Genomic DNA, 22,060 nt, shown 5'->3' with positions numbered 1-22,060 from the left:
AAACAACGTCCCAGGTGCACAATGCCATGCGTTAATCAAATTTTGACGTGTTAAGAGAAAAGTGGGTTTTGGATTCGAACTTTACCCGACGCCAACGCTCATTATCGGATTTGAATACGATTTCTTATTGTGTGATTGCGAGTTGAAGAGATGATGATCAAATTACACTGTATTTTTATTTATCACATTTCGCTTTTACATGCATGTTGGGAAGATGAAGTCGTGTTATAGCTGTTGTGGTAGAAACAAATTCTCACACAAAAATAAACAGGTTTCCTATTGAACGTTGTCCAAACGAGGAAACAAACAAAAAACCTTTATGTACACATTAAGCACCGATATTTTCTATTCTATCGCAAGAAGACCTGTAAAGCCTAACACTGAAAGAGATGGCACAATACGTGTTATCGGACAGCTGGGTAGACCACAGATGGATTAATGGAAGCTCGTAGAATAGATTAAAAAAGAAACATTATTACGTTACACAGGATGTAGCCAAAGCTCCCCTTATTTTTAAGTGGGGATAGGCATACTATATTATCCAGCAAACGACCATTTTTATTTCACTGTGGTTGTTTAGACTTATCCACGAGTTAACAATTCCTTATCCCAGCATTAATACAGCCAGTTATCAATTATTCAGTTCGCTCTTCCTCATCGCAACGCAGGGTTAGTCAAGCACAAACACCTACTTCTGCCGCTTTAAATCAACTGTCAAGGGAAAATAATAAATCAGAGACCTCCCTGAATAAATGATAACGACAGAGACCTGGAGGCAATTCGTTAAAAGAAATCAAAACGTATTAGGGTACCAATAAATAACCTTTAATTTTGATTTGCCAAAGGCGAGGAACGGCACTATTGAGGCCACGACCTTTGTGGAATGGTTCAAAAGAGATCAGACATACTTCTGAATGGTCCTGTCAGACATCTCTCTCGTCGACCCTAAATACTGATCTGTCAGACGCACATGTGTCGCTTGAAAGATCTTTCAGTCTTTGAAAATGATGACCTTTCAATAATGACGCCTTCATGTGGGGGTGTTTGGTACTTTCAACGGCTGGCACTACTCCTACCGCTAGAATACCTTTTCCTGGACGCTAAAGGTCGCGTTTTTTTACTCTTGCCATTACCTATTTGTAAGGCGTACATGTATTTTAACATCTACTTCTACAAGTTTTAGAAGGATGATGATATTACACTGAAGGGACACCGATCCATTTTCACTAATTTTACACTGCGTTTATCCAACTTTCCGTTTTCTTCATTCAAACAGTTATTCAATCGTTTTAAATATGATGCACAAAATATTTGCATTTAATTTAGCTAATATCAATGCTAACAGCACGACAATGACAATACAGTTGCACTCACCAACTTTTAACGCGAATACGCTAAGAACCTTGGCACGTACACTACATCTGCACGCTCGGGCTGATGAGGTGTCCCCCAGGTTTACACTTAACCTAACATTTCTTAACTGATATAATTAACGATCTAGATTTCAATCCACTGGGAATCAGTACAGTTACCGGGACCATCCAGGCGCAACTTTTAAAGTTTAGAGTTAGCATTTTGAATGTAGGTTTACGTTCACGTCGACCTGACATGAAACGTGCATGAGATGTACGGATGGGTTGCAAGCTGGCCGGTTGATCTCTAACAATTAAAATGACTAAATAGTTATGTCTATGGCATCTGGTAGACGCACCTTCTTTATCCATCAATTTTAGAAAAAAAGTATGTCCGTCATCTATTTTGGTAAAAAAAGTGTGAATTGGATTTTATATCAGGTCTACCACTTCTGCCACATTTATCTCACATCCGACTCAATTATTGGCAGATGATTGCACAGTTCTTATCTGTGGAACAAGCTTGAACGTGTTGGCGATATTGCGAATACGCAAGCAAGGCAATAGATACCGTGGAAACAATGACGGCAATACAATATGCATGTTTCAAGAAGGCGGTTGGTGATAATTAATTCATGAAATCATACGAAATTGACGCAATATCATTCTTACAGGTACATGTAATTATGCGTTGATTCATTTGGTCTGTTAGATGTAATTTTGTTGGCATGCAACTAATGCCGTAATGCTGTTGACCACCGAGATAAAAAACGAGCGTTTCTTCTTTTTGTTCTTTTCGTGCAGCGTGAAAAAAAAACAAACTTGCTGCACATTGTTGCGTTGCGAAGTCGCAGAGTACCAATATGGAAATATATATATATTGTACTTCAATACGACTATACGAAATTTTTTTTTACTAATAACGTTGATAAATTTTTAATAAACATTATTGGCTGTCTCCAAGTCCGTTCGATAATTACACAGGTCGTGTGCTTAATAGAAACAAAAAAATGCTTATAACTAATATGTCACGTATGTGAAACCTCTAATCTGAAACTAAGACATTAAAACAACGTCCTTACCCAGCAAGCCGCACGGTCCTAAGCAACAGAGTCCGTGCATGCGTTAGGATGGCCACTCGCGTCCGTTAATGCTAGCCGAAGCGTGTTCCAGTCTTATTTATGTCCCCCGTTTGACCCAGTGCTGTTTGCGTGTCTAAGTCTCAAGGAAACCATATCAAATTATTTCCCAGTGCGCGTCCAATAGGAAACGTGAGTCTGTTTGACGTAGTCCCATAGACTTTATGAACTGGAGCCCATTCGATCAAAAGAAGGAAAAGCGAATGGAGATGGTTTAAGGCTTCTCACAGCGTCGCAGTGTAACAACAGCGTCTCTGGGCTGGGATTCAATAGATTACACAGGGATTGATTTAAAGGGGTTGCAGTAGAAGCACTTGACCTAAGATTGGTTTGATTTGACGGCAGAGGGAAGGATTCGACCTGTCATAAGTGAAACAGAAAAAGTACATTAAGTTTATAAGAGTTTGGTGATGACAAAGATGTGAAATGACACTTAAAGTGAAGATCACTATCTGCTTAGCTGATCGATGATTGGTGAAGATTATTGCAAATCTAAGTGAAAATGTCACTTTTATCCGTCGGTAGGCTAAAGAAAGGGAATGTTCGACAAAGAACTTTGCAACTTTAAGTTTGGATTTACATTCATATGGACATTGTCACCGTAGCAGTTTGGTGATAATTGAAACGAATCCGAGTTAGTATTCTAATCGATTCTAAATAAAATCGATTTAAAACAACATACGTGGGTTTAAATTAGTAGTTGTTCGTTCCTGAAAAGTTGATAAATATAAATAAAATAAATAAATAAATAAAAGACCGACGAAAACAGATGCACAAAAACTAATATTCATGAACTCTTTAACCCGGGATTTTTTTTATTAAACCGACCTCTCTCCTCATCTCACCTCATCTGTCACAGAGAGATTTCGAGATAAAGTCGTGATATTTCCCCCGTGGGCCCAAGGTCACATTAGGTGTCAAATCTGGGTGTGAATTTTGGATGTAAAAAGTTCTACGTAAAAGCCCTGTACTTGTCAGTCTCCAATTGAGAAATTCAATTTAGACATGATCCTCTGACAGAAAACGAGTAATTACATCTATACAGGTAGACTGGTCTATTAAAAGGTATAAGTTGTCTGTAGTCTACAAAATGTAATCTTGTTATTTGATAATTAGGTATGTTTAGTTTGTACCTTGTACGAGTCTCTCATCTCACCAGCTTTCCAGAATGCTATATGTCCTTAAGTTTGTTTTCATTTAGAGGGCGATTTTGAACAATACAAGTACTTGTTGATGTTTTCCAACGTTCAACAGTGATAAATAAAACGGGTCGAACACAGTTTGACTTGGGATGTGATCGCACCAAAAGGAATTATTGCCCTCGTGTGCCATGGATACTGCAATATGGCTAGCAGCAGCTGGGGGCCGAGGGTGAATCGTGCTACATGGACTGACATGGCTCCAAGGTGTGACTTGTTTATCTTTGCTTACATACCAGTCCATAAGGACAAAAGCATTGAATTCAACCACAAGCAGCTTTCTGTATTTTTTAAGTGTTACAAAAAAATTGTAACAGTATTTTTGGCTTCTTTCTCCATCGTTGCTGACTATTTCGTTGTTGTATCATAATCGAAAAACAAAGCAAAAACAAATAAACCACTTATCATATAATATGTTTGGTTAAGTCACACGTTTCACAATGTTTTCTTGCTGAAGTGCTTATATTATGTTCACGCATTGGAACGTTAACATGACGTACATAGGGATAAAAGGCAGTCATGCCATAGACACTGACGAGATAAGAGGTTAAATAGGGTGACCAAAATCTTTCATCTCCATTGAAACTGTTGCTGATGATGTACAAGAAGAAAGAGGTAATAACTGAAAAAAATATTTAAGACATCAACAGTGTCAGCTGTAGGGCGAAGAGACACCTAAGTCAAAAGTGGCCCCTTGGTTTATGTCAGTATAAAATTGAAAAAAAAAAAAACACCAGCAATGACAAAAACGAAATGTCAATTCATGAATGTGCAGCGGTTGTGTTATCAGAATTTTAATGTACATTATGTTGAGCAGGACAAAAACATGGGTTACATTTTCTTCAGCTCCCTAAAGCCTGAAAGAAACTTTCCCCTTGTGAAAAGTTAAGATGAAAAGTATTATATATTTTACAGCCACTCACTGGCTACCCATATAGCTGTCTGTATAGAAGAGCCCTGGCCGTGAATGATAATTACCCAACCTCAGTTTATGTCCCTTAACTGGACAACAGAAAAGCATCATATCTAAAACTGAACTTGATCGAGTAGATAATCAGGTGAGCGCCAAAAGGGCAAGATTGACAGATTAACCCCCAACCTTCTATACACAGATCCAAACCATCAGTCATTTGAAAGCTCCAAATCTCAGGCCTACCCAACTACCAGACTCGGCACCGAATGATCCAGAATTCACCGGTAAATCGGACCACACTACCCGTTTTCAAGGTGTGTATCAGATCGCATTACATAGTATCAGACGCGACACCGCTCTTGCCTAGTACGATTCTCAGCGGGGTTGAAAAGCATTGCATCACCACTCAAAATTTGATCAGGGTATGATCATTCGGTGCCGAGTCTGGTAGTTGGGTAGGCCTGAAATCTGCTGGCCAAAGATATAGCTATGATTTGGAAATGACAAGTGGTCACGTAACCATGGAAACAGACAAAATCCAAGATATCAGCACTTTTTCTAAAAATGCAAATATTTGACCAAATTATCTAAATCACTGAGTATGATATGATATTTTCACATTTTGGTGAAGTATCTTTGACCATGCAAGCAGTACACTTAGCTTTCAAATGATATATGCTTTGTGTCATTGCCTAGAGAGGGCTCTTAACTACTCAAAGATGCATTTGAAGCAAAATGTTTGCCACAATAGCTGATCAGATGCCACCATAAAGTTTAAAATTGTATTATTGGAGAAATAGAAAAGGGTTTCATATTGGCATATGTGAACGGATATTTTCTTCTTACTTTAAGTAGGTCAGGGAAGTAGGTCAGAAAAGTAGGTCAATTTACGACCAAAAATTTGAAGAAAATGCAGTCTTGAAGCTCTTTTATCCTGTGACATGTCGGCTTTATTTGAGTATAAGAAACTACAGTAATAGGAGTGTTTACATGCGTTAACAAGCAACGGTTCAAATGTATCTTAGAATAAAGCACTACAGTTGTACGTTAGGCTTTGTCGTTCACCTACAATTTCTGTCATCACATATAGGCTTATGCATATCTCTGGATGAAGGACCCTGTACCCAGTGGCGGATTTAGAAGGGGGCCTATGGGTCCTGATTTCTGAAAAAATCACACCAATGGTCCCCTCTTGAAGTTATAATTTGACTAGCTGAATCATAGTTCAAAACCGTACCAAATGGCACCATTCGTCCTCTAAAATACCAGCCAAGGGGAGGGAGGGTCGGCTTTGCATCTTCGGACCCCTCCCCCTTCAAATAATCCTTGATCCGCCCCTGCCTGTACTTGAACTTCTTTGGGTGATATACGTCTATAAAATGCCCAGATAAACTTCAGACTCAGTTTGTTCTGTAAATTTGCGAAATTTGCGTGTACAGGCACGCAAGCCATTAGTTATGCAGTCACTTAGTCATATTTTTACATGGACCCCATTCCATTCCTCAACGCTCCCTCTACATGTTTCTGTGACTGCATAGCCAATAATCACTGAATTTTAACGTTTAGATAAAAATACTACGAATAATTTACTGAGCCTTATTTATATATACCCCCCCCCCCCCGACCCTCGATTCAATTACTGTTATATACTGGCTAATTATAAATAACGTCTGTGCTAACTTGAGATTCTTCTATAGCCTCTGTCTGATGATGTAGTTGCTTACTGATGGTCTTGTCATATACTGCCAGTAATTAAAACGAGGCTCGAAAAGTGTATGGCACCATTCTATGTTCTGCACTTCTCGACCAATCAGAGCGGACATATCTACTGTGATAAATGCACGTGGCAGCTAGCACCTCGCCCAATAAACGTTCATATTTCCATGTACCTTATATTTCGTAGCCCAGCATAACTAATGGTTTCCACATTTCCATCTTTTTATTAAAAATGCAATAATTTAAATCATTGCCGAAGTAACGTGATGCTGTTTGAAAATGATAAATATCTCCCGCTCGTACAAAATGCATGACTAACCTGGAAAAAGCCTGCCTGAAATAAATCGTATCCAAAAGAGCTGATGTTAAAATAAATCACTGTTGATACTGACCTTTGGGGAGACTTCGTGTGGCCCATGTACATCTACGCTATCATACCGACAAAAATCTTCAGATAGACCCTTTCTGTCTATTTCAATTATTTTTCTTTGATGGCAGACGTCATTATCAAGCAATCTCGGTGTTAAAGGTTATTTCAGAATCCTTTGGGATATGTATTTCTTACAAAACGGTTTGGTGAATTGACATGGCAATTAACAACCTTAGGTTTTGAACACTCTACACATACTGGTCGTTGGAGTACATCAGGTGATATCCAAAGACTGGTTTAACCTGACCACCAAAACCCATGTGATGCGGAGAATGCCGTGTGAGACCGCTTAATTTTTGAACGCAAAACGCCAAACGCGTACAAAGATTAAGCGGTTTCACACGGTATTCTCCGCATACCGCACGTAATGTTGATAGATCTATATCTTGTTACATTTCTTTGAATGGATATTAATAGGCCTTTCTGTTATATATCTATCAATTTAATTATGTCATATTTGCTGCGGTTCCACCATATGGGAAGGATATTTTAATAATAACCTTTCCTGTAAAATAGCCAATTAAATATGCACAGCACTGATATATGTCTCGTACAGAATTGAAGAAATGTCACGCATTTCCATTCTGTCATTTCCTACGAATAGTGAAACAGAAGAGTTGGGGGCAATGACACCAAGCAGATAACATTTGCATGTATTAGGAAGAACGAAAGAATGGCCTTGAGGCTATCTCAAACGATTATGTCATTTCATTTTCTTCCTACACGATTAGCTTACAGGCGCCTTGGATTCTCAAACTCGTAATACACCATATGGCTTGACTCAACTATCTGAGACTTTTAAGTCTGATCTTTCGGTTTTAAAAATGATCTTTTTTTTATTAGTTAAAGGACGAATGACAGTCGAGTACATCCATACTGTTTTTGTTATTACTGTTATCTTTTTTTTTTCATTTTGTACAAAATACCTCAAGATAAATTTTTTGCGTGCCCCCAGAACAGGTCGACTTTATAATACACTACAACAGAAACCATTCTAACCAAACTTTTATCCTACTGGACTTCATATCTAAGGGTCGAATATGCCCCTGGTTGAGAACTTGGTATCTTCATAAATTCTTATATGTTAAACCTACTTAAGAAAGTATCTATAATGGCTCCAGATCAACTTGGATTCTGTATTTGCGTGCAGGCATATATGGCAAGCAATGCAACTCTGCGTCCATAATATAACCTTTAATTAGAGTTACACTCAATGCATTCCAAAATGCTGTCAAAAGCTCCAGTGCGATCTATTTTTCAAATATTGGATTTGAGTCGGTGTGGAATGCAAGTCTTGATTAGGTTTGTGAAGGAGATGCGTATTAGTTGCGCACATATGGAACTAAAACACACATTCAGGGTGCAGGGACACAGATATCAATGTATTGTTCATGTATTTAAAATCCATTGCACTTTTGCATAAAAATTGTCAACATATAGCACAGATATATAAAATTTAGCTTATATAATATTCTAAAATTTGAACTGTATTGCTCATCTATTGGCCGTGTAAAATAACGTATGTCAAATTTTAACACTTCGGGTCAATACATAATAATAATAATAATAATAATAATTATTATTATTATTATTATTATTATTATTATTATTATTATCTAATATTCATAGCTCCATTGTCATCTTAAAACCCATATGACGGGTGCAACCGCACACTGGTCCCTCCGCATTGCCCTGTGAGCATCGTGTAATGCATGTTGTAGGTAAGGTGCCCAAGGCCATGCATTACTAGTATCAATGTGGCTAACCAGAAGACAGATTACATTATCAACGAACAAGACCCGGACTTTGTAATTATATAGAATCTATTCACCTCAGTAATGGTCTTTTTTAAAGGTATTTATTACATTCAGTGTCCGCAACGTTGAAGAGAAATAGCGAAAGCACATAGGTGCTCACTGCTTCTTCGTTTTCTTTTTATGTACGTGCCTGTGTGTCATTTTTAACTAATGGGTATTATGTATAATTACTTACACCAGATTTATGATGAGTTGTTAACCATCAGATTCACCTCACTGGCCTTAGGTTGGGTGCCATTAATCAAACCTTAACTCACGGGATACCGTGTAACTCACTGCATTAAAAGAGATATAACACCTGAAAGCGTATCAAGCTGCATCATAAGCACATATTTTATCCCTAACACAAGAAATGCCACCCTCCCAATTACAACAATGTTATCAAGCAAGTACGTTATTCACAAGATAACATGAACATGGCGCCTTAATCCATACTTCACGGCATGCTGCCCTGTAAAACCGCACGCTGCGTGACGGGTCGCCTGGCCCCTATGTGTTTAAGTAAATGCTGACTATGATTAAACGTTAAGTGTGCTCTCCAGAGGTAAATGCAGATTTGTGTCGATCTAAATTCATTGCGACCAGTTACTTCGTTGCAGCCCGCTGAAACATTTATAGAAACATTTACTTGTAGATGGTAAGGAAACAAGTTGAACTAGAGAGCAAAAATCAAACAAAAAAAAACGTAAACTTCGTCGTAAATTAGAAGATTTATTCAAGATATTAAGTTCAAACTGTAAAACCCTTCCTTCAGTCCGACACCAATGTTTATAAAAACTGTCACCAAAATTGTGGGGAACCTTTTCAGATCTTAACGACACGTCGCACTTGTACATTTATAATACGAGAAAGACGCATTCCGTTCCTGACAGGATATTGATATATTTTAATCTCATGACAATGCCAGCGTTTATACATGCAGGTAAGGTGCTAACGAGTAAATCGCCAAAGACTGAATAAATCATTGCGTCAACGCAATAATTTAAGGTACAGGTAGCTTTTTTTTGAGCCAATACGCAATTGACACTGTTCAAATAATATTCTATATGATACGTGTTTATGATCAGAAGTAGGTGTTTCATTTAAACACTTGCTATGAACTATGCCTATATTCTCATTTGGAGACTAACTCAACGAACCGTGAGAACACCAGAGATATAATTGTAAGAGTAAACTTTACTATAGAGCCACTGTAGGGGCGAGCGCGCCAGAAGCGGCTCTTATCCTTGCAATGTAAACCTCTCCTCAAACTCTCGTCTAGCTCAGGGTTGCAGTGATAAATCACACAGCATACCAGAGCACAGAGTTTCAGAAATGATGCCAGCCAACGCGGGTGGTTTCGCAAATAACCCATTAGTGTCAAAGTGTCCATTCTTTTTGATCAGTTTGATTGGACAGCTATCCTGCTAGGGTGTTGTGTGATGGCCGCAGGAGGAGCGTGTTCCTGTCGGGCCACTAAGTGGCAGATATAAATGGGGCCATATGGACTCCTAATGTTAGCACTCAGTGGTAGTGTTAAGACGTTGCAAAAGTCTTTTCCCCGATAGGAAAGCTAAGGTTAATGTAAAACGAATGATGATAGATAGTTCTATGGAACAAGAGTGTTCCTTTAATTGTACGTTCTCTGCCAACTTGTTGGGGCATTGACAGTTTTGTGTATTGTGTGTGATAACTGAATACCCCAAATTTTACATTTCTGGTGGCGTAATGTTAATGATTTTTGCCTAAAAAGGGTGTGGTATAAGTAAATCTGGATCCGTATATCTGTTCATGTAGCTATTTCAAGGATACTAGTTTTTCCATCCCATTTCCCAATACCATGTCGACGGCGCGTACGTCACCTACCAACGTAGTAATGACGTCACGTCTAGGCTTATAGCTGGATTAGGCGCATATGTAACCTGGCCGCTGTTTATGAACAAATCCACTTGTATGGGGTTAAGATAACTTATGCGTTAAAGGGCATTCACCTCAAGTGTCCTACTGTGGGTAACGTTGGGATAACTGCCGGTTTTCGATTGAACGAATTCCAAACACAGTAATATTGAATTAGCAGGTGGTTATTCAAGAGAGTACTTTCTATACAGTAAAAGGATATATTTATCGCATCAACGTATTTTAAAAGGGTACTTTTCTGGTCACGAAAAAAAGAAGTGACTAGTATAACAATAATTTCAAACAGTGTTTTCAGAATCTACGTTCAAACGCAGATATTTCAGCGCGTTTTAAATTTCGATATTAATTAAGCGAAACTAGCCTGGCATATGTCAGATTTGGTTTTTTATAGATAAGCCAGCTGGGATGCGAAATATGCTACGTGTTTTCAATACAAAATCGTGACCAACAAAGAGCGATTGTTATATCTACATTAAGACTCAAAACATCCATTAGGCGGCTCTAAGTGTTATAAGAATAATAATGCTTCACAGATAAAAAGATTACTTTGGCACCTATTTCCATCAATATGTTTTATTGCGTCGAAGTGATAATGGAAATAGTTCAAACTGAGTCCCTGGGGTAATGCTGTTTCTATGTAAAAAATGCAGCTTGTCCTCCGATGTGACCGTTTACAGATGTTATCTGTACGATAAGTGAGAAAATACAAATTGCAATGCAAATTGTTAAAATGTGTAATGTATAGTGAACAACGAAGGCGCCATTTCTCAGTGTCAGCTTTGACTTAGATTTTTGTTCTGATAGTTTTAACATTTTCATATACATAGATTTTTTTTCAAAGTATGATTTATAGGTTAAGCAACTATAAACGAAGGTTATTTTAAAATGAAAAAAATGTCAAACTTTGTTTAACACGGCTGGGTATAACGTAAATGGAATCAAGTTTAGCCGAAGATGAGCTAATGCACAAAAACGTTACCTAATTATCCATCCATGGAAAAAATCTATAATTTTCTTAGAATATTTCATGCTGTAGTATGTAAAGCAATGTATTGTTAATTCAGAATAAAAAAGGGATAAAGTTTTTGAATACAACGTTATATACCCGGTGATTATGTTCAAATAAAGGTTCTTTAAAGTTCTTTAAAGGCTGGAAATACCCGATATAAGGCAGCCACAGAGAGCGGCTAGGGTTATCTTTTGAAGAAAGCATAAAGCATTGTCACAACCACAAGTGGCTAATGACCATGCAATCCAAGCTTTGGCTTCCCACTTAAACCCGTCATACAAATAAACCTCTTGACGGAAAATCCTGACGAGAAACGGGTACCTAATTACATTATCCCATTAATATAATTTCCAATCAGTAGTCATCATATTACCAATTAGTAAACTAAACAGAGTGGTGATTGCCGCACGGCGCACTCTTAATAGGCGATCAATTCCTCGATTACAGCGATGGAGCGAATCGCAAACAGACATCCGTAATACTGTGTTGCTTGTTAGCGATTGCTGTTTAATAACTTGTTTCACAGCTGCACATTTATTTTTCATATTACATTCCCAGTGGGTCGTGCATTCAAACAATTATTAGAAACTTGTTATTTGTTGGATAAACGCAATATACAAGTATCTCTTTGTGACCGGCCTTTGCCTGATTTTAGTACACACGTGTACATACCTAACATAATTAATTTAGACGTTTCTGGGCTTTATCGTACATGAAAGGCTCAGATAATACCACAGAATTGTTTACATGTACATTGAACAAAGTCACAACTATCTGGAATTATCTGCCTAAGTGAGCATTACATATATCAAACAGGAGTGGTTCTTCATTTCCTGTATAGTAAGCCGACAACATACCCAGTCCACCACGAAAGCCGAGTAGAAATTAATTGCATGCAAAGTTGATCTTCTTTACTCCAAGGATAATTAACTACTCTAGCTTAAGTTGTACTATTTTTTAGGCATCCTCGTCCGGTTTCAAAGCACTTGTTTGGGTTGGTAATTTTTCTGCCTGATTTCATTTTAAGGGACCTTGGAGATTATGGGCAGCTCGTATGTATAATGTTCAGAAAAGAGTATCATCAAATATGAAATTGACACCTCTCAATTACCAACGTACATCCTATATGGATTTCTTAATTTGAACTACACGTTAATCTTTGTGGCAATATTTGTCTTCAAAGATTAGATAGGTTTACAAGGTAAAACAAAACGTTTCTCCAACTTCGTTTTCAATCCAAGTGATTTTCGTGAAATTTAGAGATTGTTTAATTTACTTGCATGGCGTACTTTGGTGCTTAGGTGTTCTCGTATGTACAACATCCATTTGATGCCTTGTTGATTTTTCTTTACTTTATTGGTGAAAATGCATGACCCAAAATAAGGGCATTTACGCGTAGCCACTGGTTCTAGTGGCCCTATTAGCCCTACATATCCCTATTTATACATGTATAACTTTTATTATTATTATCAACTTTCAGAGTGAGACTATAAAACGTAGACATCTTGATTTGCGTCGGGCCTGCAAGTATATTTATATTGGTTTTGACAACAGAAGACAAAAGCTACAGTTTCCTTGCTACATACCTGAAGAAAAATATGTTACACGTGACAATCAAGATGCCATGAGTGCCCCTTTAAACACTCCGTAGAACATGCAAGCAAATTTACTGAACAGAGAAACCGACGAAAACATTAATGATTAATAAGTCAAAGAGTCCTTGACTAGTTATCAATATGCTTCTCTAACCCTTATTATACCGGCATATTTTGCAACATATGGAGAAGTCAGTAAGGGGGATAGCTATAGAGGCTGCAATTTTCACGTATTTTGCTTTATGGACATTCATAAAGATGGCATAATATCCGGGCAGAATCTGACGAAGCTGTTGCCGAGTGGCGATCTGCTTCAGAAATTTTGGGTTGGTTTTATCCCAATGCTAGGCGGATCATCTTCCAAACTGTTCAATTTTACCATTTAGTTGCTCTTGGTCATATACCAGGGTCATTGTCCTAGGCTCGCAATTGATAAATTCAAGCTGACCGACAGAGGTAATTCATTACATTTTGTCCACGTCCTCTGCCGCAGCCTCTTCTTAGTCTTATTTCCACCCTTTGTGGTTACATTATGTTGCTGTCCTCTAGTTCATCATCATTTGCAAACTCTGTGCCACAAGTGCCTGATGCTTCAAATATGTGGTCCTCTTCTTCATCATCAGTCTGATGAACCCAATTACTCTCATCTGTGGAACTCTTCCACTTAAAGATTTTTTATCTTTCTTTTACTCACATATTACATTGCTCTGTATTTGTTTGTCATATTTTAATCTAATAAATAATTTGCGTGGAATTTATGGAATAAAATGACATGTTCAACATGGCTAAATGGCAGAAATCTATTTTGAGTCTAGTAAAATAACCATAGGCCTAAACGATACAAAACCTGCGAAATATCTCATGAAAGCCGATAAAAATGTGACGAATCCCTGAAATTCCATGGAAAAATAATGTATACTAAAAAAATTACGCTTCCGTAAACGACCCCACCAGATATGAATAGGGTACTATACATGTATTGATGCTGGGTATCAAGATCAAAGATATATAATCAGGACACGGATGTCGTGACAGGAATGGTATTCCCGGAAGGGGAAGTCCGGGTCCCATAGCTCCATGTGGCCAGTACCCGGAAAGGGCTAGCCGGAAGTAACCCGGTTAGCCGGAAGTACGTATTGCGGTTAGTACAATCTGTAATGAGAAACGGAATATTGCGGACTGCTACAATTTTCTCACATTGGGAATTAAAGCCACAACCCACCCGCTCCAGTTTGGTATTTCTTTCTCATGTTAGCCTTTTTACAGGTCGCCTATCATCATATAACATTTAATTACGTATGAAAAAAGGAACCAGCATGTGAAAAAAACTGTGGATGTAACGTCGTTGATGATTTTTTCGCAACGTAGTCAGAGATAACATGCGAAGACTCCAGATCCACAAACACTAAACCCCGATTATATGCCATAAGAAAATGAAATAAGCGGAGGTTAAAGAATTTCTTGTTTATACATGTTGACTGTCATGTTGCATTTTCACATGCAGCCCGAAAAAGGCCTTTTCAACTGCTTCGGTGGCTTGAAAATATCCCACATTTCTCCGAATTATTGCCTCATATATACAGACTTGACATTTAATATGGATTATTTTTTCCAAATCATTTTTCATCAGTTTTTTCCTATTTTGCTGACTGATAAATGAAAATAAGGATTAAAATCGTGTTTAAATAACTTTTAATTATCTCTTTGATGTCATTGTGACATCAGTTCATTACCTGAATTCGCCAGAGAATCAAACAAAAACACATTGCCTATTCTATATCATGTGACAATCATTAAAAGAGATATTTTGGATCTCCATATTTTCCAAATTGTTGTCTGTAAAAGAGTTACACGCTCCACAAAGGACCCTCATGTCAGTGTCTAGTCACAGTAACGGTCGTTGTTACGCCTGACCTCTTCTGGCTGCTACCAGCGCTCTGAAGTTGGCAAGGCATTCCTTGGGGTATGTTTTTGGAGTTCAATATGGAATCACATTGCAGGCATCGGTCAAAATCTGTCCAATTTGGTCCAGTTCTGTTGTAGGACATGTAGGCCATTGATTTGGCGAGTAATGGCCTACCCACATATTGTCTATGTGGATCAAATCTGGCGATTTTGATGACCAAGGTAGCTGCTCATTCCCGTGATTCTGTAAGTAATCTGCTATTAAAAGTGCTCTGTGTGAACCGGCAATGTCACCGTGCAACCTAAAATTGGTCCTAAGGTGCCCCCTATTAAATGATAGTCAAGTGGTTCCAGGATTATTCCTTTATTTGATCTGGTTCAGGTTTCTTGTCGATGACCACCATTGGTGTTTTGGCACCAATGTGGTATCTACTCCAAATACTGACGCTGTTAATGACCTTAGTCACTTCAGACGCGGCACATGCTTCGTCGTTGGCCTCCTCTCGATGTCTGTAAAATCTGTTTTGGCTAGTTGAGCGGTTCAGGTGAAATCTGACCTCAATAAAGAAAGCCATGAGGTTTCAGTGTTCAACCCAGAAACGTTCAAGGTCCCCAATTCATTAGAGAAACATACAACGATGTTTTGCTGTTTACAGTGGGTTCCTCGGAGGTCGTCTGGTATTCTAACCTGCTAAAAACCAGTTTGGTGTTCGCTAAGGGCCTTGAAAAATGCATTTTGGTGGCAATTTACCCCTCATTCTGAGCAGACTGGGTAGTTTTTGTTTAGTTGCAATGTATATCCCAAAAGACAGTGGGTCCTGTACCCTGGTGGTAAGATTTCAATACATTGATTTTGGCCTATGTGTAGGTACATCAGTCTGGGCATTACTCTATAAAACTGTGCGGACCGTTTCGTTTGGCGTAATTATCTGTCTGGCAACGTCTGTCTTTTTCGCGCCATTCTGCCACAGATTAACAAATTTGTAAAGCAATGCATAGCTCATTTTACACACTGCAAAACCGACCACTTGCATGCAAAATTCCAAATTCTTCTATGCAGTACCAATTAAATCACTGCATATTACATAATGCAGCAGCGCAGCAAACCTGGTATTCAGTTAATTGGTAGCGACACACCTGACTAAACACATCTCCATTCACATATCTTATATGAGATCGGAGTTTTTTTTATAAAAGAACACATTTTACCTAGGCATACCTTCGAAACTCAAATATTCCATTAAATGTCAAGTCTGTATATCTTTATTCATATTTATTCATATATTTGAATATAAAGACATGTCAATGGGTATTGAAATGAACAAAATAAAAACAAGCAAAATAAAGCTATCATATTGAACATTTCGAAAATAAATTGCAATTAGTTTATGCGTGCACGAAAGTTAATTTACCCCCCTGGCAGCTTTAGTCGGCAAGATATACATTTAAGCCGCTTAAACTAAATGCAAATTAGCAAGAATCCCCTCGGAGTTAGATCGATCCTGCGAGTACGATAGGTTTATGGGAACACAGTCTTATATATATTTTCACCTTTTTACTATCAGAGATAAATTGAGGACTTTTTATTGTTATGAAATGGTTTTTTATTAAGTAAGTGTTAAAGAGACTAAATGATATTATTATTTTAACATCTTTACAAAAATTATTATGAGATTTCTGATAGTCTGTTTAGAATTACCTATTGATTTCTTATTTTGCCAGCGTATTGTTTCATAGCGCTAATAACGTACTCTGCGTCACTGTAAAATTAACAAAACTAACATTGAATACACAGGGGGCACATTTTATGTATTAAAATTTTATTAGTATTAAAATAGTTTTAATTGTGATTAACGACTATAAACGACTAAATTATGCCATGTTGAAATATATAAAATCCATTATTACAGAAAATTCTGAGGGCATTGGGAGAAGGTCTCTATACAGGCCCTTGGCCAGGAGGGCTCCGGGGGCTCGAACGCACTGCCCTTTATGCCGGAAAAAAGGTAAGCTCTGAAATAGATCTAATATAAGCACACGGAGGTTTCATGATTAATGATCCACTTGTTTTAGAAAACGTCCCCCTTGAAATTGCTGGCTTCGGATCTGCTATAATCTGGAATACGTACATATGTCGGATATTGTGATAATTAATTTTTCTTAAATGTTGAATCCTGCTCTCCTCTTGTCTAGTTATGGTTTCTGGTTTGTTCTTCTGTCTTTTTTAATCATTTGAAGACGTGTAAAACACGTTACGGTTGTTACTGGTAAAAAAAATTCCCACAAAAGATGCGTTAATACATAGTAACTTGACCCTGTAAACTTTTAGCGACCTAAGTACTGCAATTATCTTGAACATTATAGAAACTACGTGTCATTCTTTCGATATTCAAATAGGGCACTAGTAAAGTGTAGATCTACGTATCCTCATTAAAACATGCGATGAAAATGAAGCAACTGAGCAGCCAATAAATCACCTAACAGTAATGCTCTCCAGAGAAGATATATTTCAATGATTCTTGCTCTGCTACAAATTTCAACATCTGCAGCAAAAATGTCGCACTTTTTAAAACCTCCCGCAATCAGTACTTGCGTGTGTTCATTAACACGTGCATTTTAAAATGCGTTTACCCTGTAATTTCCATTGTAAGTTCAAGGAGTATTTTGCAAAAAAAATGTTACTTTTTAGTTGAGTTGAGTTAAACAAATACATTTGGGGTAAAATGGGCCGTATTCATTTGTGTAGTGACAAACATTTGCCCTCTACTTCATGCAGTTTAGAAGTCCAGACACCCAACATAATTTAACCCTTTGAAATTGTATGTAATGAACAGTGATTTGTCTTTATAACGGTAACTTATCCGGAACTGGAAGTAACAAGAAGTGATAGTTAATTCAGCCGATACGGTTTAAGCAAAATCAATCTGATGTTCATATTTGCCTTCTGGGAGGGACGGCATTTAAATTAATGAGAATATCTTCCGCAATGACTGTTCGCCGATACGAAACACGAAGTCAGCGGTCATGCTGCTGCTCTTTGACATGCGTATTGCAAAACAGTAAATGTATAATATAACTGTTTTGTTATGTCATTTATGTCCTATCTCAACGTCACATTTTCTATTCATTCTAAACATTATATAAATTTCTCAACGCTTCTTTTGCTTAAGTTTTTTTAATCACTCTCTATACATGGTTTTTATGAGTCTTCGTACGTAATAATAAATTTTACATAGACATATTCCTTTTTATACAAACAAACTATTATTTATTTATTGCTTATTTTGAAGTGTAAAATCCCAATAGAAAACATCGGTGTTGTCAAAGCGATTAAAATGTTAAAAGTAATTTTGTATTGTAACAACAATTTTGTAAGACATTGTTGTATTATCAGATAGCAAATCTAAATTTTTAAAAGACTTTTGTGACTCAAAGACTCCTCTGATGGTAGTCACTATCGTATAAGTGCCATTATGTCAACTTCGATATGCTTCTTAAGATATGGCTGGCATTTAATTGCAAAAAACAGCCCACCTAACATGAAGAGTAAGGGAAAATAAACAAGCCCTGTATAACTGTACAACACTGACATAATGTTTACGTACATATCACAATTCTCAGAAAAAAAAGGATTTAAGAACACACACACAAAACACACACACACACACACACAAATCGTATTACGTAAAGGATATGTTCATTCCACAAATTATAATGAATATATCCTTAAAAATTGTTTACGCATATGTAGCGCTTAAAATAGCATATGGACACCAACGCCTGTCACTTTCAGCTTTCTTCAACTTAAAACGGTAACATCAAACGCGTCGTATTTTTATTATCCAATTATGCTTTCTCTCCGTAGTCCCAAGAGGCTGAAGAACTTCGTGGAAGTGAAACAATATTACCGTTATTCTAGGTAATTAGGAATAATCAAAGCAATGAAACAACATATAGTAATCATAAACGCATCGGTGGCGGTTTCGATTACCTCATCAGTCACCTATCGCATCGCATCGCTCAAGGTGAACTGGCGGGTTAACAATACAACGGAAGTAATTTCAGTAAATGATCGCAATACCGAAATTGCCGAAATAAAAAAAAATACCTACAACCACAGAATTAATACTTAGAAAGTGCATTTTTTGGTAATTTTTACTCTATAAATAAGAATGCAGAAATGCGGTAAGAAAATGATGGGGTGATTTGGGACCAAAGAATTTTGTTCAAAGTCAAGGCGAATGTGTACCTTGTAAGTAAAATAAGGTTAGTTAATGTAAGAACACGAAGAAGGAAACAGAATGTTGCAATTAAGTAAATTACCTGTCCGAAATACCCAAACGTGGCCACCAGTGTCTTCCTTGGTAGAGATCTGAAACAACATTGCAAGAGATTTGATTTATTTAAAAGACAATGCGAGACATACGTCTATAAATCACATGCGGTTAATCCATTATCGTACAAGGGAGATGCGAAAATAGCTTGCAATCGCACTGAGAATTAAAATACTGTAGTCTGAACTGCAGCCATTTTTCATCTCACTTCTACCGTAAGTCGAATCACATAATAGGGGTCGTTCACAATAAATTTTGCTAATGTACACAGATTGACAGACCAACATACCTCCTTGCAGAATGAAAGAAAGCTGGTGATTAAATGAGTACACAAGAGGAGGCATGTTCATCTGTTAATCTAATTGCATTCAGCGAGAGTTCCGTGGAGGCAGAGCGCGTTAGCTGGGTCGACAAAATTCATTGTGAGCAGCCCCGCAGATGCACATAGTTTACACAGTGATTATTTTAACAAGGCCCTCGGGAGACGCTCACATCTCAATGTACAGAGGACGCGACCATGCAGATACCGTTAACTGGGCATTTGTCAAATCGGCGTGCACACTATGGGAATTCCATACCTTCTCACAAGACCCTAAGACGTTATGTATGCTCTCTTAAATTGTAAGTTCCAAGTCACTCACAATATGGGCTGCTGTGGATTTAATTTGCAAATCTATTATCTGTGGAGAAAATCAACACAATTTCTAAACGCCAACTTGGCTATTACATTTTGTGAGAAATGAGACATTTATGTCTCCTTGATCTTTCTCATGGACAGAAGGTAAAAAATACAATAACCGATACATGTTTAGCTAATCGCTTGCATTTAATTCACGACTTTTATTTTGGACAAATTATTATAACACAAAGAAGACTACACTTTGAACAGCAATGACATATCCCAATTATTTCTACTGTCACGAATTCAGAGAGATATCTAAATTAACACCTTCTTTCTCAGCCTCTTTGATTGAAAGTCAAAGAGTAGGAAACACCTGTTTTAGATATTAAATGGGCCCCTAGACCATTGCCTCCATTAGACCTGTACAGAATACCTTGATAAATGAACAGATGGGAATATATGGTTACACTATAGTTGAATCCCTATACGCACATCTCTGCCAGCAGGATATCAGATACCGATAGGACATAGCCTGCATTATTTGTAGTACTAACTGTATAAAACCCATCGTCTTTTGCAGTTTCTTCTCTCTATTTCTCAGCACTGTGTGTCAATTGAACAATTTGATATGACGGTTACCCACAGATATTAAGACAATATCACCTGTGTTGCAGAGCAGATGCTAAATACACACTCTACACTGCCACACTGTGACGCATCGATCTGTCTGTAGTCAAAGTCATACTGTTATAAAGTATGATCTCATTTATTTTCCATCTCTTATATTAGAGCGTAACTATAGCAATACGGCATTTCAGTAAAAGACCCATTTGTTTCTCATAAAGATAACCGGTTCCAAAACTCCACCCACGTTAACGTACTTGTTTCGTAATGACAGTTACCACGACTAAGTGTGTTGTGAATTTAAGCAGATGCCCGTTTGCGTTTGTGTATTTGTCTATTTGGCTTTATGTCTGTCCGTCTGTCCGTCCGTAAACCTGTCTGTCCGTCTGTCTATCTGTCTGTCCGTATATTTGAAATAGTAAGCTACCCAAGGGTCGTGATTTGATTTAATAAACTGTACAGAGATAAACGAGCAACTTTAAAAAATGGCGGTCAAAGTAACCTAAGATCGCATCCAAGATGTATGAACCCGCGCCATCAAAGCTGACAGTAATTTGACAGCTATTCGAGACGCAACCTTGTGATTGACTGGCGAGCAACAGCATTTGACACCAAGGACTTGTTTAATAGTGACATCTCATTAACTTCGACTTTAACTTGACAGTTAATAATCAAAATAATGAAAATGTAACCATTATGAAAAGAAAATACTGACTCTCAGATCAAATTATTATTTCAGTAAGTTCTTTTTAATTCGAACTGACTTCTTTCATACACACGACAAGCGAAATAGAGTAGCAGTCACCCATACTTATAATAAAGTACTTGATAGTTAAACCTTGCAAGCGATGATAAGAAAGTAAGTCTCATGAATTGACAGTTACAATAAAATGCTTATATTTTTAATTACGAGATGTCAAGCCACATGACATTTCACAAAACAAGGCGTAAATTAATTGAGAATCTAGTATATATACAGGACTGTGCCCGACCATTTTATAGATTCTAGAACAAGGCGCTGCAAGAATCTGTATACATTATACGCTGGAACAACCGTTTTAGTAACCCGCTGCTTTGCCTCGGCGTCTAAGACCTTTGGAGCATCCAGTCCTGATTTTAAAACCAGATGATCCAGATTATACCCCTACTATCAGCCGCTAGATTAAAAACGGCTAATAATTTCCTTTTTTCGTCCAAACAGATATTGACGAAAAATGAGGTATTTGATCACACTGGTCGATGCCCGACCCTGATGTGATTATTTATATTCTAACAGTTAATGATCCACGTCAATTTTGTGTATAATCCGGACAGATGAATAATAACACATCGAATGTTTAAGATACAAAATGAATAATATGCACTGAGAGACAGCGATTGTAAGGAAAAAAATTATATTTTGTGTTGGGTACATGCTGCTATTTATGTTTTGTGTGCTGTAGGCCTCCATTAAATGAAGAGGGATATACTTTCATAATACGTATCGTGTATGTACGTTATGTAGTTTTT

At 37.5% G+C, this 22,060-nt stretch overlaps 1 protein-coding gene across 5 annotated transcripts in view; it reads right to left on the bottom strand.

Moving 5' to 3' along the window:
- The window catches only part of LOC106153852 (sex peptide receptor-like), a 72,768-nt gene that overhangs the window by 5,752 nt on the left and 44,956 nt on the right, over positions 1-22,060 (bottom strand). For 4 of the 5 annotated variants that reach the window (XM_087018170.1, XM_087018171.1, XM_013527963.3 and 1 more), the window contains one exon: positions 19,295-19,343. The gene's annotated coding sequence lies outside the window, so the exon portion shown is untranslated. Of the gene's footprint in view, positions 1-2,434; positions 3,102-19,294; positions 19,344-22,060 lie in introns of those variants that run through there. The other variant, XM_013527962.3, reaches the window with a different exon arrangement.

This window comes from Lingula anatina, chromosome 7 (assembly GCF_051362555.1).
Source record: "Lingula anatina isolate TDL-2025a chromosome 7, LinAna3.0, whole genome shotgun sequence".
Taxonomy (NCBI): domain Eukaryota; kingdom Metazoa; phylum Brachiopoda; class Lingulata; order Lingulida; family Lingulidae; genus Lingula; species Lingula anatina.
The sequence above is the reverse complement of the archived record's forward strand: the minus strand, read 5'-3'. Positions and strand labels throughout refer to the sequence as shown.